General features: G+C 47.6%; 2 long non-coding RNA genes across 3 annotated transcripts; both read right to left on the bottom strand.

Annotated features, from left to right (window-relative positions):
• Positions 1 to 1,620: 1,620 nt before the first annotated feature.
• LOC142922073 (uncharacterized) lies at positions 1,621 to 4,455 on the bottom strand. Its single transcript, XR_012939810.1, has 3 exons — positions 4,341 to 4,455; positions 3,950 to 4,011; positions 1,621 to 3,779 (listed from the first exon to the last, which is right to left on the bottom strand). It is a non-coding gene; the product is annotated as an uncharacterized LOC142922073 (long non-coding RNA).
• A 110-nt stretch (positions 4,456 to 4,565) lies between these two features.
• Positions 4,566 to 10,087, bottom strand: LOC142922067 (uncharacterized). 2 transcript variants are annotated; one of them, XR_012939806.1, is made up of 4 exons: positions 9,920 to 10,087; positions 8,954 to 9,087; positions 6,096 to 6,247; positions 4,566 to 5,337 (listed from the first exon to the last, which is right to left on the bottom strand). It is a non-coding gene; the product is annotated as an uncharacterized LOC142922067 (long non-coding RNA). The 2 variants fall into 2 exon arrangements; XR_012939807.1 differs by having other exon boundaries at positions 9,063 to 9,087.
• Between the last annotated feature and the right edge of the window lie 11,208 nt (positions 10,088 to 21,295).

Below are 21,295 nucleotides of genomic sequence, written 5' to 3'. Positions count from 1 at the left end.
ACAACTTTGCCTTTTGTATATATGGGGATTACCACAGGTTATACCCACGGGCACTTCGTGCTCAACAGAGCATTAAGAATAAAGGCTTTCACAACACTTGGAAAATAAACTGCATTTGCAATTTTTTGCAAAAAAATAGAACACATTTTTCCACGTGTAAAAAAATTCAATCGTTATTGACACGTGTGCAAATTTCATAATGTATTTGCTTGAGCAAGACCGATTACATTATTGACGAAATCTTAAAGTGCTCATGCTAAACCGGCTTCCAAACGTCTCAAGGTCACACCCTACCCCCCGCTATGCATGTGGAATAATGTAAAAAATGTGTCCCGTTATGATGAAAAACAAAACAACAGTCTTACCAAACACTGCCCATTATTACACGGCGGGAAGGGAAATCGTTCAAGTAACAAACCGTGATAGTTTTAACGCCTCAATATGTCACGATATAGTCTAAATACAGCAAGTCTCAAGTCTTTCACGGTAACTACGGACGGAACGGGCAGCACGCAGCCACGTGGGAGTGGTCACGTGACGCAGCCGCCGACTCCCAGGACTCTACACGCCCCGGAAGTGCTGCTGAGCGCCGGAAGCTGGAGGTGACGCGTCATCCGTGAGCCAGAGACTCCTGATTGGATGAGGTGTGGGCGTGGCCGACACCCGAGGGGGAGGCGACGGCCAGGGGATAAAGGGGGGGGGGGGAGGGAAAGACCCACACAGACCCATAGAGACCCACAGAGACCCATACTCACAGAGACCCATACTCATAGAGACCCACACAGACCCATAGAGACTCATAGAGACCCACAGAGACCCACACAGACTCATAGAGACCCATACTCACAGAGACACACAGAGACTCATAGAGACCCACAGAGACCCATACTCACAGAGACCCATACTCATAGAGACCCACACAGACCCATAGAGACTCATAGAGACCCACACAGACTCACAGACTCATAGAGACCCATACTCATAGAGACCCACAGAGACTCATAGAGACCCACATAGACTCACAGAGACCCACAGACACCCACACTCACATAGACCCACAGACCCATACTCATAGAGACCCACACAGACCCACAGAGACCCATACCCACAGAGACCCACAGAGACCCATAGAGACCCACACAGATACCCACAGAGACCCACACTAACAGAGACCTAAGTAAAACTAAACTAAGTGTATTGCCACCAGGGTGTAAGGGGGCCCCCCACTGAGTTGCTGTGCCAATCTTGGTCCACGCGAGCGGCCTGCCCTGCACCAAGTGAAAGCAGCTCCGTCAGGTCGCTCGTCACGTGGCAACGGTGTTAGAGCGGCCAGGAGAATAATCCTCGCACTCTTAAGACGCACCGCTCGGATCGCTAGGGATGGGTTAGCGCGTCTCCCACGTGCGTGTGAATATTCACAGAGGGTGAACGTGGATGTAAGATAATTTTGTCGTGACGGTGCTCGCAGTTGCTGCGAGCTGCTAAGAGACACTTGCCCCTACAGTCTGTTAGAGGCCACACGGGGGGCCTTCACTGGAGGGGTTTGCTTTGGCGCACCAACGCTCCCCACACACACGCACACACGGTGAACTCGTAAAGTGATGACAGGAAACGATGAGGTAAAATGTGCAAAAGTTTAATATATTAAACGGCAATAAACGCATTCAAGAGTGCGAGTGAGGTAAAAAAATAGAATTTCTACATTGAGGTAAACATTTTTTTATATTCTGAGGTAAAAGCAAATCTTTTTTACATTGAGGTAAAAAAATAACATTCTGAGGTTAATTTTTTTTATAAACATTCTGAGGTAGACAAAAAAATATTTTGAACATTACGAGGAACATTTTTTTTACATTCTGAGGTAAAAACATGAACATTAAATTGTCCTTAAGGAGACATAAATTAACAAACGCTCTCTGTGTATCTATCTGTCTCTCTCTGTCTCTCTGTGTATCTGTGTCTGTGTGTGTCTGTGTGTATCTGTGTCTGTGTATCTGTCTCTCTGTGTCTCTTTGTGTGTATCTCATCTCAGTCAGTCGACCCGTGGCACCTGGGTCTGCCCCGTGACCTCCTGCCAGCGGTCGTTCGACACTTCACGTGGCCTCAAGGTGCACATGTCCTGGCACAAGCGTCGTGGTGACGCGATTCGCCACTTAGTGGCGAATGGCAGTTGTTGTTATTGTTGTGCATGTCTGTGTGTGTGCGTGTCTGTGTGTGTATGTCTGTGTATTTTGTACCATCGGACACTCCACCCCCACAACTCCCAATCGGTGATGGGGCAGTTGTGGAGAGAGTGGAGAGTTTCCCATACCTGGGCAGTGTGCTTATGACTGGCTCCAGTTTAACAGCAGAGGTCTCCCTCCGAATCAGTCGAGCGGCAATATCTTTGCATCGGTTGCGTAACGCTGTGTGGAAGCTACCTGGTCTGTCGCTCCGCACTAAGCTTCAGGTCCTCTCGGCCACGGTCATTCCCTCCCTTCTCTACGCTTGCGAAACGTGGACCCCCCTAATGGAACATCTTCGCCGGTGAGAAACATTTAAGCTGGCCTGCCTACGATCCATCCTGGGTTTAACCAGACTGGATTGTGTGAGGAGCTCACAAATCCTTGAAAGATCTGGGCAAGGTCCCATCGGTGAGCTCCTCCAGCGGGCAAGGCTGCAATGGCTGGGTCATGTAGCCCGCATGCCCTGCCACCGCATGCCGAAACAGCTTTTGTTCGGCCGGATTGAGGGGGCTAAGCGGGTGCGGCACGGGTTAGAGAAGAAATGGAGTGATGTGGTACAGGAGGACGTGGAGCTGAGTGGACTTGCCGATGACTGGTACCAGCGGTGTCAAGATCGGCCTCTGTGGAGGAGGCTCGTGAAGGATGCTACTGGGCAGTTGGAGGTAGTCGCACTCCAACAACAACGGAGGGCGGAGGAGCGACGCTCAGAACGAGCGGAGCGCCGGGTGGCTAAAGCACAGCAGGTTGGCACAGTAGGAGGCACAGGTGGTGCATCAGCCAGTCATCTCAGTCAGTCGACCCGTGGCACCTGGGTCTGCCCTGTGACCTGCCAGCGGACGTTCTGCACTTCACGTTGCCTCAGGGTACACATAGCCTGGCACAAGCGTCGTGGTGACGTCACCGCCACTTAGTGGCGAATGGCGGTTGTTGTTGTTGTGTCTGTGTGTGTGTCTGTGTGTGTCTGTTGTGTGTCGTGTCAGGACAGGAACGTGTGCACCACAGAGTGGATCTCCCTGCGGCAGAGTGGGCAGGCCATGCCACGCCGCTGCAGCTCCAAGGCGCAGCGGCGGCACGTGGCAAGGTGACCGCTGTCGCCGTGAACTAACGTGCAGCTACGCGGCTCACTCCGGCACACCACGCACTCACCCACGATAACACCACCAGCACCACCCACACCACCAGCACCACCCACACCACCAACCACACCAACAACACCAACACTACCACCCACACCAACACCACCACCCACACCACCACCATCACCCACACCAACACCACCACCCACACCACCGCCACCACCACTGCCACCACCACCCACACCAACACCACCACCCACACCAACACCACCAACCACACCAACACCACCACCACCACCCACACCACCACCATCACAACCACCACCCACACCACCGCCACCACCACCCACACCACTACCACCACCACAACCACCCACACCACCACCCACACCACCACCACCCACACCAACAGCACCGCCACCGGTTGGAGCGCAAGATGGAGAGGAAGTGGTGGAGGTGGTGGTGACGTTGGCACCGGCTGAAGGGGAAGAAAAAGAAGAGAGTGAGTGAGTGAATGTGTGAGTGTGTGAGTGTGTGACTGTATATGGGTAGCGGTAGTGTAGTAGTAGTTAGTGCTACGTCGCGCTATGAACCCGGGGAGGAAGTGAGAAGGAGGGAGGGAGTGAGGAGGAGGGAGGGGAACTTCACCTCGCCTGCTGTCGGCCATCACTATGGAGAATGACTTCACAAACAGCGCTGCCACCGAGTGTCTGGAAGAGAGAGACAGGGAGATCCAGGCTGCGTTTGGATGCAGGCTCTATCTCCCGCCCCTCTCTCTCTCTCCACCCCTCTCTCTCTTGTGCTTGTTTATTTTTATTTCACTTTCTTTATTATAATTTTTCTATCTACGTGACTTTAGTGAAAGAACCAAAGAATATTCACCCACTCAATCACTCGCCCACTCACTAAACAGCTCACCCATCCACTCAATAATTCACGCCCCCACTCGCCTTCCCACTCACTCACTAAATAACTCATCCGCTCACCCACACTCACTCACCCACCCACTCTCTCTCCACCCTCTTTGTATCTCCCTCACCTGGGATCTCTGAGTGAGAATCCCTCCACACCAAACACCTCCCCCAGAGGGTCCCCGCCACACCTCACCAGGTACGGCCTCTCTACATCGTAAAGTTGTCTTCGCTTGATGTATTGTCCCATGTAGTGGTGCGCCTACGTGGGACGCACACACACACACACACATGCACACACGCATGCATGCACACACACGAGTGGGTGACTGAGTGGGTGAGTAGGTGGGTGGGTGAGTGAGTGGGTGAGTGAGTGGATGAGTTAGTGAGTGGGTGGTTGAGTGATTGAGTGGGTGAGTGGGTGGGTAGGTGAGTGGGTGGTTGAGTGATTGAGTGGGTGAGTGGGTGGGTAGGTGAGTGAGTAGGTGAGTGAGTGGGTGTGTGGATCAGTGAGAGAATCAGTGAGTGGGTGGGTGGATCACTGATTTAGTGGCATGGGCGGAAGAGATGGACTAGTCAGTGAGTGGATGGGTTAGAGGGTGAGTGGATGGGTTAGAGGGTGAGTCGAGTGAGTGGTTGGGTGAGTGAGTGGATGAGTGAGTGGTTGGATGAGTGAGTGTTAGTGTGTGGGTAAATGGAGTGGGTGAGTGGTTGGGTGAGTGGGTGGCTGAGTGAGTAGGTCAGTGAATGAGTGGGTGGACGAGTGGTTGGGTGAGTGGGTGGGTGAGTGTAACGTCTGTACTATGTTGAACTTCTTTCGCAACGCACGTAGCCATGTGTGATAATCCTGCAAATCCAAATTATACAGCAGGTGTCAGGTTCGCGATGGAATCCACGACCTCCTGTACACCAGGCGAGGTAGTCAACATCTCCTAGCCACCCTGATAATGATGATGGTGGGTCCCACGACCTCCTGTACACCAGGCGTGGTAGTCAACATCTCCTAGCCACGCAGATGATGATGGTGTTGGTGGTCGTGATGGGACCCACCTGCTCCCACGTGAATGTGTCGCCCTCGACACCGACCGACTGCAGCAGACGAAGCATCGCAGGCACCGGCTTCAGCTGCATCCCAGCGGACAGAGGCATCACGGAGCCACATGTCATCACTCACACAGACACAAAGGTCCCCCGTGTAGCCACGGCAGGCTATAGGGGCAAGTGCTGTTAGCGAAGAGAAGCACCTATTAAGGCTGCCGGCACTGTGGCACATGAGGGGGTGGGTGGCCAGCACCACGCCGAACCGCCTTTGTCTCCCCAGTGGCTTTGTTTACTACGACACACCGCTACACCAGCTACTCTTTTGAGTCAACCTAGGGGAGGCCCAGGACCGATTGTAGTGTATAGTAGTGTATATTACATTGTAGTGTATAGTAGTGCATAGTGTATAGTAGCGTATAGTACTGTAGTTTATAGTAGTGTAGGGTATAGTGTAGTGTATAGTAGTGTAGTGTATAGTAATGTAGTGCATAGTAGTGTAGTGTATAGTAATTGTAGTGTATAGTTGTGTATAGTGTACAGTGTATAGTTGTGTAGTGTATAGTAATGTAGTGTATAGTTGTGTATAGTGTACAGTGTATAGTTGTGTAGTGTATAGTAATGTAGTGTATAGTTGTGTATAGTATAGTGTACAGTGTATAGTATAGCGTACAGTGTATAGTATAGTGTACCGTGTATAGTATAGTGTACAGTGTATAGTGTGCAGTGTATAGTGTACAGTGTATAGTATAGCGTACAGTGTATAGTATGGCGTACAGTGTATAGTAGTGTACAGTGTATAGTAGTACACAGAGCACCGGTGAGCCCCCCTAAAAGCGACTCACCAGAATGTTCCTGTGAGCTCCAGCAGCGGCCAGAGACAACCTGGAGTCACCGGCACTCATCACGGCAGCGGCCAGAGACAACCTGGAGTCACCGGCACTCATCACGGCAGCGGCCAGAGACAACCTGGAGTCACCGGCACTAATTACGGCAGCTGTGGAGACAGCAGGAAGACAGCGACACTCGTCACGGCAGCTGTGAGACAGCAGGAAGACAGCAACACTCGTCACGGCAGCTGTAGAGACAGCAGGAAGACAGCGACACTCGTCACGGCAGCTGTGGAGACAGCAGGAAGACAGCGACACTCGTCACGGCAGCTGTGGAGACAGCAGGAAGACAGCGACACTCGTCACGGTAGCTGTGGAGACAGCAGGAAGACAGCGACACTCGTCACGGTAGCTGTGAGACAGCAGGAAGACAGCCACACTCGTCACGGCAGCTGTGGAGACAGCAGGAAGACAGCGACACTCATCACGGCAGCTGTGGAGACAGCAGGAAGACAGCGACACTCGTCACGGCAGCTGTGAGACAGCAGGAAGACAGCGACACTCGTCACGGCAGCTGTGGAGACAGCAGGAAGACAGCGACACTCGTCACAGCAGCTGTGGAGACAGCAGGAAGACAGCGACACTCATCACGGCAGCTGTGGAGACAGCGACGTGGTGGGGGGGGGGGGTGAGTAATGCTCAGCCGCCGGGCACGGCTGACGACCACCTCGTGGGGACCGCCTGTGTCGTGAGTCTATGGGTCTCTGTGTGAGTCTGTGGGTCTCTGTGTGAGTCTGTGGGTCTCTGTGTGAGTCTGTGGGTCTCTGTGTGAGTCTGTGGGTCTCTGTGTGAGTCTGTGGGCTTATGGGTATCTGTGTGAGTCTTTGGGCCTCTGTCAGAGTAAATTGGTATCTGTGTGAGTCTATGGGTATCTGTGTGAGTCTGTGGGCCTCTATCAGAGTAAATTGGTATCTGTGTGAGTCTGTGGGTCTCTGTCAGAGTAAATTTGTCTCTGTGTGAGTCTATGGGGCTCTGTGTGAGTCTGTGGGTCTCTGTCAGAGTAAACTGGTCTCTGTGTGGGTCTATGGGTCTCTGTGTGAATCTGTGGGCCTCTGTCAGAGTAAATTGGTATTTGTGTGAGTCTATGGGTCTCTGTGTGAGTCTGTGGGCCTCTGTCAGAGTAAATTGGTATCTGTGTGAGTCTATCAGTCTATGGGTCTCTGTGTGAGTCTGTGGGTCTCTGTCAGAGTAAATTTGTCTCTGTGTGAGTCTATGGGTCTCTGTGTGAGTCTGTGGGTCTCTGTCAGAGTAAATTGGTCTGTAGTGATAGCAAGTACCGCCACAGTCAGTATGCACTGTTGTAGTGATAGCAGTTACCACCACAGTAAGTATGCACTGCTGTAGTGAGAGCAGGATCCACCACAGTCGGTATGCACTGCTGTAGTAATAGTAAATAATGCTATCGAGTTGGTACATACCGCTATATAGAGTTAGTAGATACTAAAACAGTCAGACTATACCACTACAGTCAGCAAATACTGCTACAGTCAGCAGATACAACTACGGTCAGTAGCTACTAGAGTCAGTAGGCACTACTATAGAGTGAGTAGATACTGATATAGAGTTAGTAGTTACTACTATAGTCAGTGAATACTCCTATAGAGTCAGCAGATACTACTATACAGTTAGTCGTTACTACTATAGAGTCGGTAGACACTACTGTAGGGCCAGTAAATACTACTACGGTCAGTAGTTACTACAGTCAGTAAATACTACTAAACAGTCAGTAGCTACTACTGGCTCAGTAGATACTACTGTACAGTCAGTAGATACAACTACAGGGCCAAGAGATACTACTTATTCTGTTGTATGTAGGCTGTGTAGGTATATACAGGACTAGCTGTACTACCCAGGCTTGAATTCACCACACCCGGCCGCCTTTGTCTCCCCAGTGGCGATGTTCACACCACAACAGTTACTCGTTAGAGGCTGAGTCGACCTAGGGGAGGCCCAGGACCGGTTCAAATAATCGTCACCGGTGGTGGCCGTGAGCGGGAATCGAACTCGGGTCGCCGGGTTCGTAGCGCGGCGTAGCGCTAACCACTACCCTACAATGCATTAGGCTTCCACACACAGACACAAACACACAGACACACACACAGACACACACAGACACAAAAAGATCCCCCATATAGCCTTAACAGACTGTAGGAGCAAGTGCTGTTAGCGAGCACCTATGAAGGCCGGGACGGTACACGAGGGGGTGGGTGGCCAGCACCACGCTCGACCGCCTTTGTCTCCCTAGTGGCAATGTTTACACACCGCACCAGGTACTCATTTGAGGCTGAGTCGACCTAGGGGAGGCCCGGGACCGGTTCAGATAATCGTCACTGGTGTTGGCCGTGAGCAGGAATCGAACCTGGGTCGCCAGGTTCATAGCGCAGCGCGCTAACCGCTACACTATCGCTCCCCACAACACACAGACACACACACACAGACAACGCTAACCGCTACACTACAATGCGTGACGCTTCCACATGCACGGGTCACGTGACAGATTTGACGTCACAGCTCACTTGCCGTGCATAAAATCTAGGCATTATTGAGCTCCCCTCCCCACCCCTAAAAAAAACACAAAAGTGTATTTGTATAATGTTTGCACGGTGTACAGTCTGGGAAATACCCACATGGCAAATTTCCAGTTTGTTGCATGTCGGGAAGTACGCTAAACATTTTGAACAGACAACACACACAATCACAACCTTGCATATTTTTATATATATGGAGATAAACAGTAAGAGCCAATTTGTTAATCCATTGCCGGACGAGGGTCTCCCCACGCCGCCCCGGGTCATGATTTGACCATACTTCACCACGCTCGTCCGTGTGGCGGCTTGGTGGAGGAGGGTAGCGTAGACGTGGGAGCGTAGTGACATTGTACTCTACAATGGATGTTGCCCCCACCGCTCCTATGCCACTCACCAACGTTGCACAGTCCCGCAGCCGCCTAAAACAACAACAACAAAGTCCCATCACAAGGGAGAAACACACAAATATAGATTCACTTCGAGTACACTCACCACCACGTAGCTGTCAACCTCTATCAGTGCCCCTACCTTATTACAGATCAATTCAGACCATATCGGCCACCACGTGTCTTTATGAATATCAACGTTCGTCCTGCGAAGTCCCATCACAATGTAGAAACACAAATAGACAATACTGTTACCAAAGCATGTTTTTTTGCCCGTATTGAAACGGCTGTACCCCGTATGGGCGTGAAAACTCAATGTCTCTGTACAAGAATACGGGGTAAACCGTACGGGTTATGACAGCTGTGATGCATCAAGAGATAACTTGACCCGTGGTTGTGTTACCTCGTTTAACCAAAGGCTTCAAACTCGCGTGGAACAGCCCGAAACCCAAAGCATGAGGACAAACACAAAGACGGGTATATCACGAGAGAAAAAACCCCCTACATATTTACCAATAACACTGCCCTTAAAAGTAAATTCTGTGGTGCATAATCGGGCAATGGGCCTTTTTCATAACGCCTCTGTTACTGACGATTGTATTTCAGCCTTTCTTCTTACGACTGCTGCCTGTGTATCTTACTGTGAAAACAGTTCCACAAAGCATGTATAAATGTTTATTTTCTTTGTGACAGACTAGGCCCGAGACGCCAGGGAGGGCCTGAATGGCCTGGATTGCCTACCGAGAAGGAGACGCCTTCCCCGGCGGGGAGCAACCACAGCCTGCGGTGTCACCGCCGCAACGGGGGTCACACAACACCGGATTTTTTTTTTCGTCAAAATTTTAAAACCAAAACACCCACTTACCAGTTCGCGTGAGTTCAATCCTGCTCAGAGTTTTAAGGGGCGAGAGGAATTGTTCGTGCAAGTTTAGAGTTTAGGGTGGGGGTGGGGAGTCGTTATGTTCCGAACAGTTTAGAAGCGTCCTGGGAGCCGGGCTTGAGGCGTCAGCCATTGGCACTTGGGAGCTACCACTCCCAGCCAAGGGTTGACGCTCAAACTATCAATCTTATACTTGCACTTCCATCACATAATTTGAATCGTATTTACTCGAACAATATATGCTGAATGATCTACTATGATGGTCACGGTCGCTCCGTCATTGTATTGCTGTTGAAGATGTATATATTTATATATTTTAAAAAATATTACCGCGTCTGCGACCCCCCCCCCTATTTAAAGCGGTAAGTTGGTTCGTTCCAAATGATGACGTTCACACAACGCGATCAAAGTTGGGAACGCTCTTGCAGAATTGTACAACTCCGAAAGTTATTGCGATATGGCGACACTATGATATTACCTAATCATATCCACCATAAGCATATCGTACATTTTTTTCCACACGGCACGTGCACACACTCAAAGCACTTGCAATTCAAATTTCGATTTAAAGCTTTCGTGACTGCAGGGATTCATCTTCTTGGTTATTTCGGTAAAGTCACCACCACGTAGAATGGAAACAATAAAATAATAAAAATAGATATTTTGATCCCCTGCTGATTTTGTACGTTTGCCCACTGACAAAGAAATGATCAGTCTATAATTTTAATGGTAGATTTATTTGAACAGTGAGAGACAGAATAACAACAAAAATCCAGAGAAACGCATGTCAAAAATGTTATAAATTGATTTGCATTTTAATGAGTGAAATGAGTATTTGACCCATCAGAAAGATTTCTGGCTCCCAGGTGTCTATGTGTACACTGTGTGTGTGTACACTGTTTGTGTACACTGTGTGTATACACTGTGTGTGTGTACACTGTGTGTATACACTGTGTGTGTGTCACTGTGTGTACACTGTGTGTACACTGTGTGTGTACCCTATGTGTGTACGCTGTGTGTGTGTACACTATGTGTATACACTGTGTGTGTACACTGCGTATGTGTACACTGTGTGTATAAATTGTGTGTGTACACTGTGTGTGTACAGTGTGTGTACACTATGTGTATACACTGTGTGTGTGTACACCGTGTGTACGCTGTGTGTGTGTACACTATGTGTATACACTGTGTGTGTGTACACTGCGTATGTGTACACTGTGTGTGTACAGTGTGTGTACACTGTGTGTGTGTACACTGCGTATGTGTACACTGTGTGTGTGTACACTGTGTGTGTGTACATTGTGTGTGTACACTGTGTGTGTGTACACTGTGTGTGTGTACACTGTATACACTGTGTGTGTACACTGTGTATACCCTGTGTGTCACTGTGTGTACACTGTGTGTGTGTATATATACAGTGTGTACCCTGTGTACACTGGGTGTATACACTGTATGTACACCGTGTGTACACTGTGTGTATACTGTGTATACCCTGTGTGTGTGTACACTGTGTGTGTACACTGTGTGTGTACACTGTGTGTGTGTACACTGTGTGTACACTGTGTGTGTACCCTATGTGTGTACGCTGTGTGTGTGTACACTATGTGTATACACTGTGTGTGTGTACACTGCGTATGTGTACACTGTGTGTATAAATTGTGTGTGTACACTGTGTGTGTGTACACTGTGTGTGCACACTGTGTGTGTACATTGTGTACATTGTGTATACACTGTGTGTGTACACTATGTGTATACACTGTGTGTGTACACCGTGTGTACGCTGTGTGTGTGTACACTATGTGTATACACTGTGTGTGTGTACACTGCATATGTGTACACTGTGTGTGTACAGTGTGTGCACACTGTGTGTGTGTACACTGCGTATGTGTACACTGTGTGTGTGTACACTGTGTGTGTGTACATTGTGTGTGTACATTGTGTGTGTGTACACTGTGTGTGTGTACACTGTATACACTGTGTGTGTACACTGTGTATACCTTGTGTGTCACTGTGTGTACACTGTGTGTGTATATATACAGTGTGTACCCTGTGTACACTGGGTGTATACACTGTATGTACACCGTGTGTACACTGTGTGTGTATACTGTGTATACCCTGTGTGTGTGTACACTGTGTGTACACTGTGTGTATACACTGTGCTTGGCACAAGCGTCGTGGTGACGTCACCGCCACTTAGTAGCAAATGGCGGTTGTTGTTGTGTCACTGTGTGTGTGTCACTGTGTGTGTACACTGTCACTGTGTGTGTGCGTCACTGTGTCACTGTGTGTACACTGTATGTACACACACAGTGTACACACACAGTGTACACACACACAGTGTGCACACTGTGTGTGCACACTGTGTGTGTGTGCACTGTGTGTATACTGTGTGTGTGTACACTGTGTGTGTGTACACTGTGTGTGTACACTGTATGTGTACACTGTTTGTGTCCGCATTGAACCGAACCCCCGGCAAGGCCATCTACTTAATGACGAGAGAAAATTCACACGAAATGTACTTTTCAATGAAGTCTTCCAGATGTAAATTGATACAAGCTTTTAATGAGGAAATAAAATAATCTAATTCAAAGCACAACACAATTCAAAGATGTTTCATTTTAAAACTTCAAAACGGAGCACGGGGTACTTGCGTGAATGCGTCCTTCGTGTGCAAATATTGTGACTTTCCTGGCCTGAAGGCCGTCAATGTGTTGGACCATTAAATGGTGCACAGCGTCTCAACAACAGCAGTGGGGTTTGCTTCAACCGATGGTTATGAACATCCAGACGTGAATCAGCAAGGAGCATTTCTAGTCCTAGTTAGACAAAATCTACGTCAACACGTAAGACAAAACTACAATTCGTGTTGTAGAGAATGTACCTCCTCCTATACGTGTACATTTCAAGTGGTATGCCTTGTAACTGATGAATGATCCGAGCGTGCTCCCTATTTCAAAGACAATGAGTTGCTAGAGAGGCAGACGCTTCGTGAAACACAAAAGTACCCTTTGACCTGTATCACAAGAACAACGGGTCTCACCTGAGTTCTCTGTACAGGTTACTTCCAAAACACACACGCACTTTGTCCTAACATCACTTCTTCTTTCGTTCTTTCGGTAAAGTCACGTATAGCATTGTGATATATAACGACTTATTGTTGGTAGCTTAGCTGATTGGAGAATATAGAGTTTATTGATAACATTAAGGTAATTTATATTTTAGGGTTTTTTTATTGGTTCACTATATAGTACTGTGAATATATAGTACTGTGAATAGCTCAGATGTGTAGGCCTTGACTTCAACATAGTCATTTCTGTGACCAGTCACTAGCTAATCACTCAGTTATTTCAATGCTAAATTCGCCTAGTTATTTCAATGCTAAATTATCCTGTTTGATTTGTACTAAGTGCCTCGGTGAATGTGTATGCTCTGACTTTAACGTAGCTATTTCTGTGACCAGTTACAAGCTATTCACTCAGCTATTTCAATGCTAAATTCTATGCTAATTCCTTTGTCAAGGGGTGCCTCTGCGGATGTGTATGCTTTAACTTAGCTATTTCAATGCTAAATTCTATGCTAATTCCTTTATCAAGGGGTGCCTCTGCGGATGTGTATGCTTTAACTTTTAACATAGCTATTTCTGTGACCAGTCACAAGCTAATCATTCAGCCATTTCAATGCTAAATTATATGCTAATTCCTTTGTCAAGGCGCTTTGTTTCCTCTCACACAGCTTAAAGGTCGTGATCTGAACGTGGCTCTTTCACTCCAGCGCTGTCCTACCAGACAGTCTCGTCCCTTCACCTGATGAAGGCCGCTTGTGTTGTGGCCGAAACGTCGTGAGAATATTATTATTGTGTTATTTTATTTTATCAATTTATTATTTTATTCTCATTCTACGTGACTTTACCGAAAGAACCAAAGAAGATGCAATATTAGATTTACGGTGACAAAAAAAGACGCACACACATCGCCTATGCTTTGAAAACTGAGAAGTTATACTTTTTTCAGTATAAGCAGCAGTCATATTAAGGCTTGCCATCATATTTATTGACAGCGACCAAGTCAACACTGGTGTCAGGGCAATGGTCTGATGAGCCTGAATGCTTTTGGCCGGGAGCTCACTGAGCAGCTCCTCTGTTGACTGAATAAATAGCCTTGGCGTGTGGTGACTCAAAAATAAAATTGGCATATTTCACCAAATCTGGCTGTCACCTGATGAAGCTGGTTGTGATTTCTGGTGAAACTTCAAGATTATAAATGTTGTGGCTTGGCTCTCCAACACACAACCGGTGTGCTGTACTAGTACACTACACTATACACTACACTATACACTGCACTACTATACACTACACTATACAATACACTATACATTACTATACACTACACTATATACTACACTATACACTACACTATACACTACACTATACACTACACTATACACTACACTATACACTGCACTATACACTACACTATACACTGCACTATACACTACACTATGCACTGCACTATACACTACACTATACACTACACTATACAATACACTATACATTACTATACACTACACTATACACTACATTATACACTATACATTACTATACACTACACTATACACTACACTATACACTACACTATACACTGCACTATACACTACACTATACACTACATTATACACTATACATTACTATACACTACACTATATACTACACTATACACTACACTATACACTACACTATACACTACACTATACACTGCACTATACACTACACTATACACTGCACTATACACTACACTATACACTACATTATACACTATACATTACTATACACTACACTATACACTACACTATACACTACACTACTATACACTACACTATACACTACACTATACACTACACTACTATACACTACACTATACACTACACTATACACTACACTATACACTACACTATACACTACACTACTATACACTACACTATACACTACACTATACACTACACTATACACTACACTATACACTACACTATACACTACTATACACTACACTATACACTACTATACACTACACTATACACTACACTACTATACACTACACTATACACTACACTATACACTACTATACACTTCACTATACACTACTATACACTACACTATACAGTACACTACTATACACTACACTATACACTACTATACACTACACTATACACTACACTATACACTACACTACTATACACTACACTATACACTACACTATACACTACACTATACACTACACTATATACTACTATACACTACACTATACACTACTATACACTACACTATACACTACACTACTATACACTACACTATACACTACTATACACTACACTATACACTACTCTATACACTACTATACACTACACTATACACTACTATACACTATGCTATACACTACACTATACACTACAATATACTCTACACTACACTACTATACACTATGCTATACACTACACTATACACTACACTATACACTACACTATACACTACTAAACACTACACTATACACTACTATACACTACTATACACTATACACTACACTATACACTACACTATACACTACGCACTAGTGCTGTACTATACACGAATTGGCCACGTTCTGTTTACGTGACCACCCTTACTGGTTGGCTGTGTCGGGTGGTGGTGGGTTTAGCGACACATTTCTATATTTACGTGATCTAACCCCCCAAAAACACCTCTGTTGTGGATGATATTGGTCGTGAAAGCCTCCTAAGCGTTAATTCAACTACATTCTTATTATCACAAAGTCACACAGATAGAAAAAAAATAAAGTGAAGAAAAAAAACATTAACAGTTTCCATCTACGTGACTTTACCGAAAGAAACCAAATAATTTTTTTGATTTAAAGCTTTCGTGACTGCAGTAATTCATATTCATAGTTCTTTCGGTAAAGTCACGTTGAAGGGAAACAATAAAATAATAAAATATATATAAAACAATAATAAAAAATTCTCACGACGTTTCGACCATAACTCAAACGGTCGTCTTCAGGTGTGTTGGTTTGCATAAATTTATTTTTATACGGTGGATTTATTTATTTATAAAAACGTTAGCACCACGCGCAGCGATTTGGCAGTTTGCCCAGGACTAGTCCATCTATTTTTTGAAAAGAGGAGGGGGGAGACGAATTTTTTTTATAATGTATGCTGTCTGAAAGCCACTGTAAGCGTGAACAATCAATTAAGAACTGAAATGGTGAGACAATTTCAACCGAGAAGATGGATTCTATCTTAGCAATCATTGGAAAGATTTGATAAACCATTTCAGTTCTTAATTGATTGTTCACGCTTACAGTGGCTTTCAGACAGCATACATTATAAAAAAGAATTCGTCTCCCCCCTCCTCTTTTCAGAATATAGATGGACTAGTCCAGGGCAAACTGCCAAATCGCTGCGCTTGACGCTAACGTTTTTATAAATAAATAAATGCGCCGTTTAAAAATAAATTTATGCAAACCAACACACCTGAAGACGACCGTTTGTGTTACGGTCGAAACGTCGTGAGAATTTATTTTATTGTTTTATATATATTTTATTATTTTGTTGTTTCCCTTCAACGTGGTGACTCTACCGAAAGAACTAAGAATATATAAACCAAAGAATGTGAATGTTTCCTGCGGTCACACAAAAGCTTCGAGTCAAAGGTTTACATTCTGTGTATATCATTGCAACGGGCTGTTCTGTTCTTGCAGGTCAATTTTTGCCCGGCTGCGTTGAGGGCTCCGACAACATCGCCCAGAATGCAGCTGGAGCGCCGCTCTGGCTCAGAGCGACCTCGGCAACGCGGCTCGTGGCTGTTGGGGAAGCCGCCGCCGCTGCCGCCGGGGGACTTGGCCGGTGCGAGGGGCGAGGGAATTCACGCGCGGTACTCAGGCCGTCCACGAGGCGGCAGCCACGTAGCCCTGCTGTCGGGATTCCCCTCGTTCGGTTTTGAGTTCCATTCATTTGGTGGGTAGCAGCCGCCCTGTGAGACATTCGGCTCTTGAATCGGGTGCAACCGCAGCAAACACAAAAAAACAAAAACACGAACGAGAACAGGTCCCTGCAGGGTGGGCTGGTAGGAACATTGGAATTTTGTCAAGTCTCTGCGCTGTCTATTGCTGATTTTACACCCCAACAGCACGAGATTTCACTTCGTTAAAGTATTGAAAGGGGACGGACGGACGGACACATTAATCTATTGCAGGCTGGCATACTCAGTTTACAATCTTCCTTCCTACCAGTATAAAGGATGTCAGTGACAAGAGAGTGACTCTCAATGACGTCACTCACGTAGTTAAACAAAGGATGACAGTGACAAGAGAGTGACTCTTAATGACGTCACTCACGTGGTTAAACAAAGGATGTCAGTGACAAGAGAGTGACTCTCAATGACGTCACTCACGTGGTTAAACAAAGGATGTCAGTGACAAGAGAGTGACTCTCAATGACGTCACTCACGTGGTTACACAAAGGATGACAGTGACAAGAGAGTGACTCTCAATGACGTCACTCACGTGGTTAAACAAAGGATGTCAGTGACAAGGAGAGTGACTCTCAATGACGTCACTCACACGGTTAAATAAAGGATGTCAGTGACAAAAGAGTGACTCTCATTGACGTCACTCACGTGGTTAAACAAAGGATGACAGTGACAAGAGAGTGACTCTCAATGACGTCACTCACGTGGTTAAACAAAGGATGACAGTCACACGAGATTTCACTTCGTTAAAGTATTGAAAGGGGACGGACGGACACATTAATCTATTGCAGGCTGGTACACTCAGTTTACAACTTCGTTGCTACCAGTATAACATCTTAAAGTGACTATGTGACTGTGCAAACAGAAAATCCGGGACATCTTCCGGAAGATTCTTCCGGCCGTCTCACGCGTGGCGCGGGACCTCTTCCGGAAGACTCTTCCGGCCGTTTCAAACGTGGCGCGGGACATCTTCCGGAAGACTCTTCCGGCCGTCTCAAACGTGGCGCGGAAAAATCTTCCGGAAGATTCTTCCGGCCGTCTCACGCGTGGCGCGGGACCTCTTCCGGAAGACTCTTCCGGCCGTCTCAAACGTGGCGCGGGACATCTTCCGGAAGACTCTTCCGGCCGTCTCAAACGTGGCGCGGAAAAATCTTCCGGAAGATTCTTCCGGCCGTCTCACGCGTGGCGCGGGACATCTTCCGGAAGACTCTTCCGGCCGTCTCACGCGTGGCGCGGGACATCTTCCGGAAGACTCTTCCGGCCGTCTCACGCGTGGCGCGGAACATCTTCCGGAAGACTCTTCCGGCCAGTCTCAAGCGTGGCGCGGGACATCTTCCAGAAGACTCTTCCGTCGGTCTCAAGCGTGGCGCGGGACCTCTTCCGGAAGACTCTTCCGGCCGTCTCAAACGTGGCGCGGGACATCTTCCGGAAGATTATTCCGGCCGTCTCAAGCAGTGGCGCGGGACATCTTCCGGAAGACTCTTCCGGCCGTCTCAAGCGTGGCGCGGGACCTCTTCCGGAAGACTCTTCCGCCCTGCGAATGCGTCACGTGATCACAGCCGCGCGCAGTCGCCTGTCCGTGTTAGCGGCACGGAACGTCGGACCTCCTGCACTCACTCCACACGAGGACATTGTTTAGTTTATAAACACACCACGACGGTGAGTGGGTGGGTGGGTGAGTGAGTGAGGGGGTGAGTGAGTGAGGGGGTGAGTGAGTGAGGGGATTGGTGAGGGGGTGAGTGGTGAGTGAGTGAGGGGGTGAGTGAGTGAGGGGGTGAGTGAGTGAGGGGGTGAGTGAGGGGGTTTGTGACGGGATTGGTGAGGGGGTGAGTGAGTGGGTGAGTGAGGGGGTGAGAGGGTGAGTGAGGGGGTGAGTGAGGGGGTGAGGGGGTGAGTGAGTGAGGGGGTGAGTGAGGGGGTTTGTGACGGGATTGGTGAGGGGGTGAGTGAGTGGGTGAGTGAGGGGGGTGAGGGGGTGAGAGGGTGAGTGAGGGGGTGAGTGAGGGGGTGGGTGAGTGGATTGGTGAGTGAGTGGGTTGGTGAGGGGATTGGTGAGGGGGTGAGTGAGGGGGTGGGTGGGTGAGGGGGTGAGTGAGGGGATTGGTGAGTGAGGGGATTGGTGAGTGAGTGGGTGAGTGGATGGGTGAGTGTGTGGGTGAGTGAGGGGGTGAGTGGATGGGTGAGTGAGTGGGGGCTAATGCCCCTCTCCCCACTCCCCATGAGGTGGGGGCCGATGCCCTCCCCCCCACCCGCCATTTGTGTGTGGGGGGGGTCAATGACGTCATCCCCCCACTCGCGCTTTAACCGCGCGGATGACGTAATGGTTTGACTGACGGCTGTTTAGAGTTAATTACTCCTACTAAGCCCTTGTGTCAACAAGCCAATGGCGCGTGGAATAGATCAATAATTAATTAATTACTCTCTGCGCCACTGGGCTCGAGGTCAAGCGTCCCTCTAATTAATTATTTATTTGCGCGTGCGCTCTGCTCTTCACACAGACACACAGACACACACACAGACACACACACACAGACACACACACAGACACACACACAGACACACACACACAGACACAGACATACAGACACACACACAGACACACACAGACAGACACACACACACAGACACACACACAGACAGACACACACACAGACAGACACACAGACACACAGACACACACAGACACACACAGACACACACACAGACAGACACACACACAGACACACACACAGACACACAGACACACAGAAACACACAGACACACACAGACACACACACACAGACACACACACAGACACACACATAGACACACAGACACACACAGACACACAGACAGACACACAGACACACACACAGACACACAGACACACAGACAGACAGACACACACACAGACAGACACACACACAGACACACAGACAGACACACAGACACACAGAAACACACAGACACACACACAGACACACAGACAGACACACACACAGACACACACACTGACACCACGTGCACCACGTGTCACAACGTCAGTCTGTGCTAAGGGCTTCATTATTGAAGCTCCGTCATTAATTGAAGCTCTGTCGTCCCGACAGGTTTGTTCCTTTCACCTGAAGAAGGCCGCTTGTATCGTGGCCGAAACGTCGTGAGAATTTTATTGTTTTATTTTATTATTTTATTATTCTCATTCTACGTGGTGGTGGTGACTTTAATACCGAAAGAACCAAAGAAGATACTCTACGGGTATCTGTGTGAGTCTATGGGTCTCTATGCGAGTCTGTGGGTCTCTGTGTGAGTCTATGGGTCTCTGTGTGAGTAGTCTATGGGTCTCTGTGTGAGTAGTCTGTGGGTCTCTGTGTGAGTAGTCTGTGGGTCTCTGTGTGAGTAGTCTGTGGGTCTCTGTGTGAGTAGTCTGTGGGACTTTGTGTGAGTAGTCTATGGGTCTCTGTGTGAGTAGTCTATGGGTCTCTGTGTGGTGAGTATATGGGTCTCTGTGTGTGAGTATATGGGTCTCTGTGTGAGTAGTCTATGGGTCTCTGTGTGAGTAGTCTATGGGTGTCTGTGTGAGTAGTCTATGGGTCTTTGTGTGAGTAGTATATGGGTCTCTGTGTGAGTAGTCTATGGGTCTCTGTGTGAGTAGTCTATGGGTCTCTGTGTGAGTAGTCTGTGGGTCTCTGTGTGAGTAGTCTATGGGTCTCTGTGTGAGTAGTCTATGGGTCTCTGTGTGAGTTTGTGGGACTTTGTGTGAGTAGTCTATGGGTCTTTGAGTCTATGGGTATCTGTGCGAGTCAATGGGTCTCTGTGTGAGTCTATTTTTCTCTGTGTGAGTCTAATTTTCTCTGTGTGAGTCTAATATTCTCTGTGCTAGTCTGTGGATCTCTGTGTGAGTAGTCTATGGGTCTCTGTGTGGTGAGTCTATGGGTCTCTGTGTGAGTAGTCTATGGGTCTCTGTGTGAGTCTGTGGGTCTCTGTGTGAGTAGTCTATGGGTCTCTGTGTGAATTTATGGGACTTTGTGTGAGTAGTCTATGGGTCTCTGTGTGAGTCAATGGGTCTCTATGTGAGTCAGTGTGTCTCTGTGTGAGTCTAATTTTCTCTGTGTGAGTCTGTGGGTCTCTGTGTGAGTAGTCTATGGGTCTCTGTGTGAGTAGTCTGTGGGTCTCTGTGCGAGTCTGTGGGTCTCTGTGTGAGTAGTCTATGGGTCTCCGTGTGAGTAGTCTATGGGTCTCTGTGTGAGTAGTCTATGGGTGTCTGTGTGAGTAGTCTATGGGTCTCTGTGTGAGTAGTCTATGGGTCTCTGTGTGAGTTTGTGGGACTTTGTGTGAGTAGTCTATGGGTCTTTGAGTCTATGGATAT

This window comes from Petromyzon marinus, unplaced genomic scaffold, assembly GCF_048934315.1.
Source record: "Petromyzon marinus isolate PM22_M1 ecotype Great Lakes invasive population unplaced genomic scaffold, UKy_Petmar_22M1.pri1.0 PM_G_Scaffold_91, whole genome shotgun sequence".
Classification (NCBI taxonomy): Eukaryota; Metazoa; Chordata; class Hyperoartia; order Petromyzontiformes; family Petromyzontidae; genus Petromyzon; species Petromyzon marinus.
This window is presented reverse-complemented; position numbering and strand designations above follow the sequence as displayed.